Here is a 16018-nt window from a genome sequence, read left to right on the forward strand (position 1 = left end):
TTTTTTCAAAAATTAAGTTTGCCAAATTATTCTTTATGCCCCTGTGAGGATCTGAAGCCACAGAGTACCTAGAGCTTCATCCTCCCCTCGTAGGAAGGATGAAGGCAACTGCTGTGCACCGATTACAAACTCTCCTCGACAGATCTATGCATTCACTCCGGAAAACACGGCATTATTATAATTGGCTTGCGAGAACTGTCTCTTTGATCCCAGTGCTTGCTGTTGCAATGACCAAGCAGCAGGCACGTGCACAGACATTTTGGGGGGCAGGTGCTCAAAAAAAAAAAAAAAGGGCACTAAAAAACACAGTAGGATACTTTCAACTAACTGAAATTATCAAATTGAATACATAAATGAATAACAGGCAAAAAGACAAAACAAGGCCATATTGTATAACCAAATGCAATCAAAAAATATTCTAACTTAAAACTTATCAAAACTCTGGATACATTAAAGGATCTTCACAAGAGCATTCTCCTTGGTGCCAGTCTCTCTTCATTATGTAAGGTTAGGGCCCTAAAACGTTCTGAAGATTATACAATTGTATGTTATCGTGACCTCAATATCATCCAAAACCGATGTGTGTAGTCATGTGCCTTGAATCACAGTTGGAAAATGAAGGACAGTGTGACAAATGTATGCACTAATTCAGGTAGGTAAGCCTGCTGTATTTGAAACATATAGAACATTAGCAAAACAGCTTGACTATCAAATAGTGACTGGGTGTTGCATCTTGGCTGCCAGCGTCGTTCTGAGTTTTAACCTGGGATCGTAAATTTTATGTGATTGCATTGTACAAATACATTTTTTCAATCTTTTAGAAATATCTTAAATCATTGGATTTGGGAAGAATTATTTTTGTTCTGGAGGCTATTCTTTTCCTACCTGAGTAGCTGTGAAACATTAAAGTGAGCGTGTCAGCATCTGTCGAGATAGTAGCCCCATGTAAATGTATAATTACAGAAACAGTATTTGACTGCCATCAACTCCTCTGGGGCCAGCATTAATCCCAGAGATCGATGTTTCCAACCCCAGATATGCAGAGCACAGCAATCCATCTGTCAGCTCGGCCACCTTATCAGTCTACAGGGAGAGGAGCCATCGATAATTACCTCTTCCCACAAACATAATACAGACATTTTCAGGGGAAATTCACACTTAGTTGTACTTAGCTTGACATCTGTTAATGACTTATCTGACAAAGAAAAAGCTGTTGTAATTAATTTCTTCATATGAGACTCAAACTGAGATAATTTTTATTACCATAGTCATGGTTCGGACTCATTGTATTGAGGCCATTACGTTTATGTGTATTAAGCCTGTGTCCACCATCTGGTAGTATTGTGTTTTTTATTGTGTTCTACTCAAAAGCTGAATTCCAGCTCTAAAGAAAAGACAAATGAAGAAGGTGACATCTAATCAGCAAACAAAATATTTACATTTTACACACATATTTTTATATTTCTGCATCGACATTTATATCACACATCAGTTACTTTTCTATTTTTTTTTTGCATAGTGAGCTTTCCGAGCCAAAGGTTGCTGGGGACTTGTTAGAGGAAGGAGACAATCATGGTTAACTAATGGGCAAGGGTGAACCAAAGCGTGAAGGGGCTCCATTTGGCTCTGATTGCCCTCTGACAAACTAAGTCCCTTCATATCCTGTGCCATTGTGAAACTGATGAGCTATGTCTGTAATCGCCTCCAGTGATTGGTGAGAACTGCGGAGGGAAAGTGAGGCCTTGATTTGGATAGCTGGCAACAGCTGGACAGAACTCAACATATCCACTGTTGGTGCGCTAAGAAAGGTGGTCTACTTGTGTTTCTCTTGGCGGCAGCAGCCCTTTGTGGGTTGGGTTTATAGGGGTGCAACGGAGCCTCACACAATGACTAAGCTGGAAGAACACTGAAACACATTTCTGCTGGAACCGAACGTTGAAACACAATGCCAAAATGGGACTAAAAATGTTTTTGTTCCGATGTCTCTTAGGGAAGAGATTACCATGGTTAAATCCAAAATCATTGTTCTGCAGCAACTATAAGTACACACAGACATGAACACAACTGGGGAAGGAGAATATTGTTTTTTCTCAGGCAAGTAACGGGACCAAAGTGTGAAAAACAAGATTAGGTTAAATAAAAAAGGTAATCGTGTGAGAAATATTGTGGATTCATGGTTGAAAGCCAAATAACAGTATTTGATATGTGATAAGACTCTGGAATTTGTGCAGAAAATAGACAAAGTGTCCATTTTTCTGCTAGGTTCAATGACTACGAGGTTGTGTTACGATGTTTCATGTCAAGGTTATCTTTGCTGCTAGCAAAAAAAAAATGTTGTGTATTTGTTTAACGTGTCTTTGGAGTTATGTTAACCCTCGAGTCACCAACCGAGGTCTAATCTTAATCAAGTATAGTTCTCAGTAAATGAGTCGTTTCTAATTTCTGCTAATTTTACATGATTGCCGAGCTATATCATGCACTTGACTGGATAGACCACTACCTGTGGATCCTGCTGTCCAGATCTTCGCTGGCAGGTAAGGATTTCTTCACATGCCCTGGGCACAAGTGTGTGTGTGTGTGTGAAGTGACAATAATGGCATCCAGGGTCACATTCTGCTGAAACATTGAAAGAAAACTGAGTCAACTGACTCAGTTTTCCCATCACGCTCTCCAAAAACCAAATGACCAATGCTGCCATTTGAGCAGACATTGGTTGAAGCAAACAATATAATATCACTCCAGGGCCAAAGACAACTGGGGACCTTATGCTTTTGGAAATCCAAGTTTCCTGTCACCCAAAGATCTAATTGTCACAGCAATGTCCACAGCTTGTCCGTGTGATGCCACATCTGACCCCAGTTCAGATTGGCCATCAACTGAAGGAGCAGGGCTTTCCAATGTAGCCAACTGATGCTGTGTCTTGGCATTAAAGCTGGACTAAATCTGGATGATTGGCAGGTGTGCAGTCTCTGTTGGAAGTAGAGCAGAGCAGGTACATTTCAGTTGTTGCCCAAATGTTATTAGAATAAAAAAAATTAAAAAACTGGACAAGAGACAATACTGATTAACTTGTGTTTCCATCATAGGAGAAACCTTGTTGGAACATCAAGTAACATTTTGATTACTCATTAGTATTATAATAATGATTATTATTATTATTATTATTATAATAATAATGATAATAATAATAATAATGAGTAATCAAATAAGCACCATAATGCATTTCTTTAAATACAGCATTTAAGCTATATGAATCAGGGGGTAAGTGTTGGTAGCGGTGATGTGTTAGTCGAATGAATGTTGCTGTCTTCTGTGTCTACACTGCAAGAAATCCCTCCATGGCCTCATTTATCCCCCCCAAACAAAAATAAAACTATTTCAATCACACTAACACATTATCATAATGCCAACTTGTATCTCTCAGTAAAGCATTTGAACTCTTTATGAACCTGTTTACCTTCAGATTTTCTTTGGCTCAATTTCAACATGAGCATACAAATAGTGGATGGGAACTCAGGTAGCTCTGCCTATAATCCACCTCCTGCTACTACAGATGCCTGCAGTGTTTAACAACCTTTGCTCTGCTGACTTTACCCTTGATAGAAGAACAAAAAAAAGTAATTTTGTAGAACCTTCAGCACATTATGGCAATAATGGCGGTGATTGCAATAGTCTTTGTACTTGCTGTCATTATTATAATGGCAGCAGATAGCAGACATTTTGATTGCCCAAAGTGCTACATCGTTATTTCTTGAGAAGTTGGTTTCCCCACGTTGTCTTAACAAGTGAAGCACACTGTAGAAGAATGAGGAGCTGAACCTTCTGAAATCTGAAAAATTAGATACATTTTTCATTAAGTCATGAATGTTTGATTGATCAAGTGATTGCAACAACAACAACCTGTTACAAACTGTGAAACATGTCATTTTTTTAAATTTGGCAACAGATTTGAACCACTATGTGGTCCATTCTCATGTGTCAGGAACACTTTGAGGGAATCCTCAAATTTGTAATTAAAGTCCACTCAAACTAAAGGATGAACTGATTGGATTGTTAAGGCTAAAGGGTAAAGGTCGAGGTCACTTTATGTCCATTCCATCCACATAATGGTATCTCTCAAGTTTTGCACAAGCGTCCACCGTTTTGGTATTGTAGGCGTCCGCGAGTGAGTAATGTTGCAGTTTTAGCCATGTATATCCAAAATGTTGTATTTAATCATTTTATCCCATTGGACAGTCATCACTAGCATATCCATTGTTTAGTTATGGCTATAAAACCGTTTTGTGAGGTTGCAGTGAACTTGAACTTTGACATTCAAATTCTAATCAGTTCATCTTTGAGTCCGAGTGGTTATGTGGCAAATGTTGAAAAAATTCCCATCATGAAGTGATTACATCAAGACAGATAACTACAACTTGACTGGTTGTTAGTTGCATACACAAGCGAGGCAGTAATTATAGTTTTCCCTACAATATATATTCATTGCAAATATGACGTGGCTAAGGTTAAGGAAAGATAATAGTAGTGGAAAGATTAACAACGGTTAACATTAGGCACATGGCATTTGTTTAAGATTATATTACTTATTAGCAACAAAAGAAAACTGACATTTAAAGACTGATGGACCAAAAACTACAATCTTTGGCATGAATGTCAGTACTAAACAACAACACATAGGTTGGTATAATGTGTATATATTTATAATACTACTATCAAAATGTCTGCCACACTTTATTTGGCCAGTCGGATACAGTGAAATATGCTGAAATAACCCTAGTGTGTATAAACGGATACAGAGCGACATAAGCATTTATGTGGAGTTATGTTTCATGTCAGTCCCCTTTTAGCTGCGGTCTGCTAGCTTTGGGGAAATATCTTGCTTTTGAGCAGCAAAGTACTCCACTATGTTCACCAGCTGGTCACTAACTCTGCTAATTGATGCCGCTTTGAATTTCTAACTTAACATGAATGAGAGAGATATACTAAATTACGAGCATGTGATGAAACAAAACAGGTTTAATCCCACTTTTGTTCTGCTGTTTAATTAAAGAACGCAGTGTTTTGAAAATCATTACAGAAGTGGCACTGGGACAATTTGAAATGCACAATTATTTATTTAATTCTAGAGGTGATGTAAGTGCATGTGTTTGAGAGGTTACACCAACGCACAGTGCTAGAGGGCCTCTGTCTGTGACCCAGTCCCTCCAGAGAGCACTGGCCTGGCCTCGTCCTCCTGTCCTTTATAACAATAGGAAGGGTAATGGTCTCCCCAAGGCCTCCTCATTCTGCCTGATTGCACTGCCAGCATCAGGCCAGCATGCCATAAAACAATTAGCTCCATTTATCAACCTTACATCCGCTATCTACAGGAGGGGGAAGTGAAGGTAGGAAACAGAGGTGGAGAGAGAGGGGACCAGTTGGGCAGAAGATATGTGGAACCGGCGGAGAGTTCAATCAGGAAGTCAAGCATCAGTTCTCATTTAATTGATTGGTTCTATCTGCTTCATTCAGCATCAAAATGTCCTTATGTCGGCTTTGATGAAAAACAAAATATTCAAGTGTGTTTGAGGCCTGATTGGATTATCCTCAAAGTGTGCCACAGAAACATGCTTTCACCTTTTTGAAAAAAATCAAGATTTGAACGAAACCTGATTCAGCATTAACAGCTCATTTCTTCCTCAAATAAAAACATTTAAAAGACTGGAGCTCTGCTGCTGGAGCAACGAAATTAAAACGTAATGTAAAACCTGACAAGTAAATGACAAACTGAGACATCACTGATATGGAAAAAAGCTAAATTGTATGCCCAAAAGCATCTCAGCAGAATCAAACGGCAGAATTTAATTACTTCTTCGAACATATTATTTCATATTTTCTCTTACTACTACTACTTATATTGATCCCTAATGCAGCACTGTGTAATACATAAACATGTCCGCAATTCATTTTACAATGAATATACAATAAAATTCCCCCCTAAGCTTTGATGACTTCACTCAGCGATCGTGGCCAAGTGCAAACAGGTTGAGGAAACTCGCATGGCTCCCAATATCAGTCATTAGATGCGGTCAAATGATGATCATAGGCTCCACACACACACACACACACACACACACACACTCTACTTTCAGTTGACAATAAAATTATGCTCTAATAGCCCCAGAGTAAGTGTAAATAAAAATAAACATGTCACCAAAGACAAATAGCAGGCTGAGCCACATTTTCACGGGCCCCCCCAGAGAGATGTACGATGCAGCTGCTCAAAGCGGTGGGAGAGTAGTAGAGTTTTTATCTCCCCTTTATTTCATTTCTCTTTTGTGATAGATTGTACCTGTAGTTTCTCTGAGCAATAGTCTGGTTCAGCCCAACATTTGTCATGTGTAGTACATCTCTATTAAATAGCTACTGTACAACAAGAAGGATGTTCTACTAAGAGAGATTATAGTGCTTGCACATAATTAAATGAAGAAAACAAAACTTCTGTTTAGTTCCTTTTAAGAGGTCCACTGTTTTAACAACAGAGGTCCGTGTGAGTTGAAATGAAAACCTCACTGCCAACACATGTATTATTAGAAAGCCGACTCTTTTCCACACATTTACATCATGTTAACTGGTGGTGGATGGTAATATCCCACAGCAGAAATAGCAACTCATTATGAGAGTCATAAGAGGGTTCAAGGTCTCTCGAAACACACCCAGTTGCCGTACCCCCATAATCCTTAGCTCATCGTGGATGTCAGCAGGAAAGTAGTACATCTATGGCCTTAAATCATGCCCTGTACTCTTCAATGTCTTTAATTAAGTCCTGATCGTCCTGTCCTTGGTTCCATGTATTCGTGTGTTTAATTTCCTGCTGGCATATTGCCTTCCCTTTTGGATATATTATTCATCAAGCCTCTCCACTTCTCAGTATTTCTAGCAGCAGAACCATAATTCCTGGACATATTACTCTCAGGTTCAAATGGCAACGCTCGCTTGAGTCGGCTCCCGTGGTGGGTATGGTATGACGTCCTAAATGCCTGCTGTCCGATGTTTATATTTTCATTAGTCCCGACTTCAATGTGCTCCCAGAACAAACAACACTGTCAGAAAAGAAAACATGGGTTGCGAGAGCAGTGGGAGTTTTAAAATAACAAAATACGAAGAAGCAGTGTCCACGATTTCACAGATGATTCAGCCTAAAGTAGAACTGACTACTCATCTACTCCCTGTGTCCAATAGTCTGTCTACAGTGGCACGAGTCCACATTCATCACTTTCGTGCTTCTGAAGAAGTCACTCTCTTACATGGAGTGCTGTTGGTGTGTGAATCTCAAAATTTTTTCTTCTTCCATTTTCTTTGCAACAACAGTGCAGAAGCAGCTCTGTCTGCTCAGAGAACCAATCAAGTGTGGCAACTGGCCACCCACGACAGTGACAAGCACAGAATGAAAAACACTGTCGACCATGACACATAGAGTTAGGTGTCACACATCAACAGGTTGTCTTATCGCTGCGCTGCGGACCGTGAGCACTTGAGTGAAATGGGCAGAGAGGCTCTCTACTATGAGATGAGTGGAGGAGACGTTGTTGCCTCTGATCTGGTTGGGTGGCTGAATACTGAGGCACTGCGACTAAAGCGGAAGCTCGTGGGTCAACATGCCCGCCCCAATTTTACAGTTGATGTGCGTTCGTCGCCATAGATGCTGGTGGCCGCCGTTATTCTCCAAATCGAGGGTCATTTGAGTGGCACTCGAAGCCACAGAATGTGGCGGAATGTGGGCGCTGGAGTAAGTGTTTTTTTTTTTTTTCTTCTATCTTTACCAGGAAATTCATTCAGTCATCAGAGCAACATGACTTGACATAGGAATTCTATTGTAATGACTCACTGTGACAGGTTTATAGATGAAAAATGGGATGACGAAAATGAGGAATATCCAGACCCAGAGTGGAGAGAAAAAAAAATTGAGAGAGAGACGGCACCCTTGTAAAATATCACTGATGATAACTTACTAAGGTAAATTCGTTTCGCTTATATAACATTCATTTGATTATTACGCTTATTTAAATATATGGGCAGAATGTGTTTTCCAGTTGGTGGTCTTAGAGGAATCCCATTTAATCCTACTGTATCTAGTCAGGAGCTTCTCCTTCGGTTTGTCTGTGTGTGGATGTGCTTGATTACAGGAGTGGGATCAGGTGTGCGGGTGTTGTGGCAAGCTGCTAATCATCTTCAATCAACCCTGCTTTAAAGATTGTGCTCAGTTCATAGATTCTGCTACTGAGTTAGTCTCGGTCCAGCTTGTAGAGGCCCATTACCGTACCCGTTAAACATACCCTAATTATTGTCGCTTGTGCCGACAGCATCTTGACCCACTCCTGTTTGCACTCTGGACCAAAGACTCGGATTCTGCACTCATTCTGCCTGGCTTCCCTGCTCACTTCCCAGCCGATCCTCTGGCTCACAGCTCTGTCCCTGCACTCCCCTGACCAATAGAGCCTCTGCCCTCCTTTCATATTTAAGTATAGTTAATACATTCTTCAATTACACCAGCTCAGTGTTCTGTGTTTCTATATTGTGGTTTAGTCAGATTGCTTTGCCCTATCATTTAGCAAATATTGTCATTGTAAAGCAAGTAAATCTGGAGCCAAAAAGTCAGAAAGCAGTGTAAAATAATACGAGCAACTTAATATCCCTGGCATGTGATGATCCGTAGCCTATAAAACCTGCTCCATATCATGTTGCCAGAATCCCAAATGAAAAGTGCCAAGATGTCTGCAGTTGAAAGAATTGGGACGAATTGTAAACCAAACCTGAGTCCACGCAGCAGGGACTTATTAAGACATCAGCCTTATACAATTTGTATGGACTTGACGTTAATTCATAATGAATAACATCAGTTAAAATGTCAGACTTTACCGACTTTATTCAGTGGATATTATTTTGAATTGCAAATGTCATTCATGCTCCAGCCTGCAAAAAAAATTCATTAATTATTGAACACTTGCACACACCTACAAACAGATACAATTTCTCTCTGATTAAATCTAAATGAAAGCCATTTTTAAAAATGTAAGAAATAGTCATTACTAATAATTAGACAGGGTTTTAGCTTAAGGCAATGTGGTAGATTAGCAGCAAAAAAAATGGATGGTGACAAATGTACAAGTAAAAATCATCAGGCCTATTATCACTGCGTTTGTATTGAATTTGTTGGCTGCATGGGCCGACAGTGTCAGCAGTGATTCTCACATTAAGTGAATGTTGGGTCATGGTGTTTCCCTCTATTTACCCACAAGATCAAAGTAGCCTGCCTGCTGCAGAGTAGCAGTGAAGCAGGCCAAGCAAGAAAATACATACTGTCCGCTTCTACATTTAAAAAAATCCTCCATAAGCTATGATCTTGAATTTTGAGGTAATGTAAAAATCACACACAACTCAATTTCATGAGAAGAGAACTATATATATATATATATATATATATATATATATATATATATATATACAAAAATAGGCTGGAATGCTTTATAGCACTATTAGGTAAATGTTTCACTCATATGTTTAAAACACCTGAACTTTGACCTTTTGGGAAATATGCTATTCAATTTGTGGTGGTGAGTTAAATCAAAAGATCAATATCACTCTTAATTTAGAGAATGATATCGATCTTCTTCTGGCTCAGACGCTTCTAGGCCCAACAGAACCTTTTTGGGTACGCTCGATATACAATAGAAAATGGTTGTTAATTAAATTACTCTAATTAAGGTGATTTTCTGAATTACATAAAAAGTGATGAATACAGGATTCTAAATGAACTTACTTTGTGTAAGGGCGTTTGTAATGTCTCAGTGCTTCGGGTCAGTGACGATTCCCCCCCACAACCCCTGCTTCGTCAACATTACTCCCCACACCAGACCACTCAGGAGACCTGTGCCCTGGAAGTCCTGGCACCTGCCCCACAATTGGCCTGTGGATGACAGCGGATGCTTGGAGAGGTCAGATAGAAATCACAGCACACAGTGCCAGGCCTGCTTTTTGTACACTCTCCCCTATTTTGTAGTGCCAACTTATTGTCACACAATCAGGGGTCAGTGTTTCCTTTGTTCGCTCTCTCACATCCGATCCCAGGCCGCCTAGAGAGGCTGCAGCTCTGTTAGCGGAAGCCCTGGTGACATCAGCTGGTATTTTTTGCCCACCCTGAGGCACCCTCAGGTCGCCCTGCAATCTTTCATATTCCTGCAGGTTTGACACCTTCTTATATAAAGGCAATACATCAAGGGGAAGAAATTCCTGTCCAGTAAAAAGTTGTGCAGAGTGGCGAAGTGAAATACAAGATGGTGATTAATGTGAAAGGACATACAATGCTGATTAACAGTTAAGGAAATACTTCCATTTGTTCTGAAAAGACCTACCAAAAGGTTAGTCATATGGAATGAGGAGGGTATTTGACAGATCATCATGTAATTGTAATATCTGTATAAATACAGTATTGTAGTTAGACATTGCCTTTGATAATAAACTTAATTGATGTAGTGACTTATTTTGTGCTTTCACTGGGGAGGGAGAAAGGGACATTTTCCATATCATCTCTGTAGTCTTTAAACCTTAACAGACAGAACGATTCTGCTCCATTCACAACACTTAGAAATACAGAAATGCTCAAAACTCGGAAATGCTTGACAGTGATTGAGCTGGCTGAAATGGGCTTACACGGCACATTTGGTAATTTGCACACCTACCTGCTCTTCAGAGCAGTACAATTACAGAGTGTCTCGGGGGGCGTAAGTGGACCGGCTGCACCCAAGCCGCTTCCCTTTCCTAGTGCCCTGCTCGGCGACCGAGATACTAGCGTGAAATGGCTGTTAATTCTGTCTGCTATCTGTCCCGCACAGAGCCTGTTTTAAGCCTTCATATGAATCTTTTGCCTGCCGAAAAAATATAAGAAATAAGGAAATCAGAAAGTGAAAAAAAAAACAGAGTGAGCCACTAGAAATGAAAACATCAAACAAGTATGGAATGCAAAATAGCATTTCCTTACTTACTTACGTTAATGAGATTTAATGAATGTTCCACCTTCTGGCACCAACCACAGAGAAATAAACAGAATGAAGAAATAACAGTTCAGAAAGAACTGATAAAAGACGTCTAAGAGCTGCATTTTTGACTTACATTCCCAACGCTGCTTTTGTTTCAAGGTTTCATCAGGGTCCTTGAGCTATGTCTTGTCAACTTGTAAAGACTATGTGAGTGTTTGTGTAGATTCAGTCGTGAACGTAGTCCAACTAGATCCACCTTGATCATTGCAAAGATGTCTTAAATCTTATGACACTGAATGCAACTTTGATGTTGCCATTACCAGAAGACCGTTCAAAGTCAAGAAGTACCGTTCAAAACTGTATTTCTTTGGAACCGAGCCACACTGTCTATCTTGCTGGAAAAAAATTGTTTCAGGCAGTCAACGCTGAGTGATTGGTCAGCTGTAGAGGGGCTGCGATGGAAGCCTGGGCCTGACATGTTGGCTTGCAGCAGCAGCATGCATCTCAACACAGTGATATGATGGACATTGGCACCTGTCGTAACGTATTAGTCCATCTCCTGAAACTCTTCACTACACTTTTGGTGGTTTAAGGTGCAAAGTACTCTGACTTTCTCTGGAATTCGGGTCGAGGTAGTATTTTACATTCTGCTCCTCACTTTTGAGCCAGATAGGAAGCGCATCACATGATGCAAATGAAAAGCTGTCTGCAGACGCAGAGTGGACAAAGTAAAGAGAACCGTCCTAGCATTACTTTCAAAAAGTTTCCCCACTGTGGGTTTTCTTGATCTGCATTAGATTCTATCATAATGCTGCTATTTTGTTCTCTGCCTTGATATTCACATCACCTCTTACTTTCTGTGCATCTATCTAGTTGTTAGTATTGTCACTCACTGCTCAGCTGGAAGTGAATGACAACAAGGCTTCACAATGAGCAAAGTAAGAACAGCCATTCCCCAGATGATGTTCCGTAAAAGATGATTAGCAAGTTGATTGTATGAATAATGTATTCCGATGATGTGCAATATTTAAATGAGGTCGGGGACCAGCGGGAACATTAACCAAGCTTCCTCTTCTATTGCTGCCCAAATCACAAGGTCACAGGTCAAGGCACTTCAACTCACAGTGTTCCATTTTAGTTAGCTTTCAAAGTATGTTCAGCGGTGAATAAGAAAAGAAATACCAGAGAAAAAATGATAAGGGTGAAAGAAAAATCATTTATTCTAGTTGTGCAGATAACTATAATGAATGTGTCTCTCCGGCGAACACATTTTGGTCTGATTCATTTTAAATACATTACAGAATAAGCTTTTAGACTGGATAATGATCATCAGTGGCCCTATACTGCTAAGTGGGCATGCGTAGATGATGTGGAGGGTAGCTTCTCCCCCGCCACATCATCTGTAGTCTGAAACTGCTGGGCAACATAATACAGCTTCATTGAGTTTATTTTGTTTGACAAAACCATTTAACACTTTTTTACCTTCATTTTTAACATTATTTCTTTAAGTTAAGTAAATTGTAAATATAAAAGCATTCTGTCTTTGTTGTAGCTCATTTTGCTTGGAATTATTAACAAGCTCCCAAAACATACCTCTGAGGACGGAAGATGACACGAATGGTACTCTTACATGCAGCATGACAACACAGATGGGGGGCCACCATGACAGCAGCTACACTTGGGGAAATTACAGCCCTTTGTTTCCCTCTACTGGCTATCAGCGCAACCACCATCTGCACCAGACAATTTGATATTTGCATTTCTGTGTACATTTTTGGGAACACACTCGATGTGTGCATGTGTTTGCGTTGTTTTAGTGTAAAGCGGGAAATAAATGCTACGGGAAATAAAGAATAAGACAGACAGAGAGATATAAATTGAATAGCAACGAGAGGGGAGGGATAGAGACAGCAGCAAAGGGAAAGAAGCAAATGGTTTGTAAATGTATTACCGGCAGTTCGTCTCAGCTGGTGATGGATGTATGGCATTTGCCTTAAATAGAGTTGTTGGCAGCAGAGCGCAAGGCCTCCGTGCAATGGATCAATTGTGACAGAAATCATCTGCTGCTAGGTCACATTATCTTGGCAAGATATAAAAAAAAGAGCATTCATTTCAGTCCTCTTGCATGCTTTCTAGCACGCAATGCATTGTCAGTTTGGGATGTTTTTTTCCCAAGGTAACACTACAGTGCGGCTTTGAAGGCTTGCCATGAAGCTCCTGCAGGGCTGTCAACTTTCATGAGGCCGTTTTGATCTTAATTGATAGGTTGATAGAGACAGACCAAAAGATAGAATACGACATCCTGCTGAGTACTCTGAGATGCAATTCCCCATTTCCTATTGTCTCCCTTGGAATTTCAGCTCCTCCTGGGGAGAATGTCAGTGCCTCAGAGCGCAGTGAGCTGAGCATTTATATTTTCAGATCTCAGTCGTTCTCCTGTTTGACTTGATACCAAAGAGAAAACACAGGTCTCGGAGAATAGGTGGTCCATGCTGTTGCCCTTGAAGTAAGTGTTTATGTGTAAACTCTATTTTTTTCTTCTTACAGCTCAAAGAAGAGCATGTGCATTCCCAACATAAACACATGCTTGCACAAACATACGCACACAAAACACAGAGCTACAGACAAACACACAATCCCAATGTGGTGCGTGGATGCTGGAGTGACTGTGTGAGGCCAAGGTCACGCAGTCTCATTCCTTTATTTCCATAATCCCCTGTATTAGCTGGGTGAGAGGCCTGCTAATGGCTAGCACTCTCCGAAAAGAAACTACAGTGTTAACATAGACTCCAGAGACTCTCTCAGCCCACAAACCACCACCCTGCGTAAGGAGCATAGCATGCATGCGGTCTATACAATCCATCAACATGGCTAATTGGGCCCCTACAAAATCCCTCAGGGAAGCATTAAGAGAGAAAGCAGAGGTGTGGTACTGGCACCACGGTTGAAATAATAAGAATACGATAAAGTTAGACGGCCGGCTCGTTCTGCAGAGCTTGTCCACGTTTTAAGCTAGCAGAAGCTTTGGTTCTGAGAAAGGTGACCAATAGAGAAGGATGGTGGCAGGGGATGAAGATCCAAGAAAAAATAATGGATGGACTTTGACATCTAATTAATCGCACAACATTATTTGTTTTCTGATATGGACATTTTATTTGTTGTATTTTTTTAATACTCAATGACAAAGAAATACAGGGAGAAATACATTTTCCAAAATAAGGAATAAATAAGGCGCAAGAGGCAGGAGAGACGTTGCACAGTGAAAGGTTGTGGTCAGGATGTTTAATAAGACATTCATTTGCCTTTTAGCTCTGATGACCATAAGCCTGTTCCGAATGTTAATCAAGTAGCAAAAGTTGGTGTTCAGACCCCCCATTGATTTGAAGATACACTGCTGTGTCCGCGGACAATACAGATAGCCAAAGCTCCGTCAAAACATTAACACGTTGCATTTTCCACTTTTGCCAGACACTGTGCGGCTCGCTAATCCTAAAAATGTAAGGATCTGTCTCTCAAGCTGGACTTCTTGGATCTTATATCCTGTTCTGTTGGTACCTGAAGCAACACATTCCCACTCCCATTATTGTAACACAAGGTTGTTTACAGTGTGAACATCAACACACTTAACCAGTTGCCCACATGTATTATTAGCTGTCTATGAAATGTAACATTATGGACAGGTAAACACAACATGACCTTATTAGTGCAGTTGTAAAGAATGTAAGGGTAGTACATCTCCACATTGTTAGTGCACACAATCTGTTTTTGATAAAGCCACATTGCTGCCTTTACCTTTTAGGGTCTAAGCCTTTGCCATAGCATAGGAATTCTACTGTTGTTTTGCGTCCTGAATTACGTTATCATTTGCTCTTCTCCTTTTTGGTATTTTGTTTCTCAACAAAGTTGCTGTGTCATCCCACTTAATATAACAGTATTGTGCTAGGTAGCTAATGTGAATGGACAAATAGAAAAGCAAAAGCCATCTCTTGGATTCAAATTGTTAATGGGGTAGCAGCAGTGATCAACAATCATCCACATCTTAATCATCAACACTGGAACATTGTGAGCCAAGCTTTGTGCGGATCCTCGTGTCCCTGCATGCTTATTGACAGCTCATCTCCCAGATTTTGTTGCATTTTTGATAAAAGTCACGATCTGCATCAGTTGATGGATGTCCTTAAATTGAGGTGAGAGAGGAATTTAAGACTCTCAACTAGGATTGTCTCTCTATTCTCTATTTTCATCCCTCAGATCAACAATCTGTTCCCTCGGTTTGTGAGAGCAGGCAGGCATGCAGCCGAGAAAATGGTTCAGATTAAAATGAGGTAATGGCACATTTGCTAGGCCTTTTGTGTGAGCCCCGCATGCAATTTAAGGGGCTGCCATACAGGACGAGTTAATATTTCATTGCACGCCAGGGAATAGGAATGGAGGAGAAAAAAAATGCATATGTCTCATTTTCCAATCTGATTCGTCTCAGCAAATCAGCCTGAGTCAATGTCATTCCATAATGAACTCTCCTCCACCATACGGAGCATTCTGCTGCCATGCGGCTGTTTGCTTTCACACCAACTGAACGTGGAATATATTTGAGCTACAACGAAGGGCGCTCACTCTCTCTCTCTCTCTCTCTCTCGTCAGCTTGTAGACAACTGCCCCCCCTTCTCGCTTTCCTCTTCTTTCTCTTCCTCTGTCACCCTCGGGAAAAAAAATGTGTTACTCCTCCCCCACCTCCACCCTGTGCTGGGTTAGAGATCGAGATGATGGAGGGAATGGGAGGCTTTGATTGACTAAGATGCTGAGATGTAATCTTGCGCAGGCTGAAATGTGAAGTGTGTGTGTGTGTGTGTGTGTGTGTGTGTGTGTGTGTGTGTGTGTGTGTGTGTGTGTGTGTGAGTGTGTGTGTGTGTGTGTGTGTGTAAGAGGAGGCAAGAGCAGGGGCAATGTGTGATGCTCGGTTTATTGCATCGCAAGCTCATTTGTTTGTATTTTATACCTCATTT

The sequence above is a fragment of the Cyclopterus lumpus genome, chromosome 6, assembly GCF_009769545.1.
Source record: "Cyclopterus lumpus isolate fCycLum1 chromosome 6, fCycLum1.pri, whole genome shotgun sequence".
Lineage (NCBI taxonomy): Eukaryota > Metazoa > Chordata > Actinopteri > Perciformes > Cyclopteridae > Cyclopterus > Cyclopterus lumpus.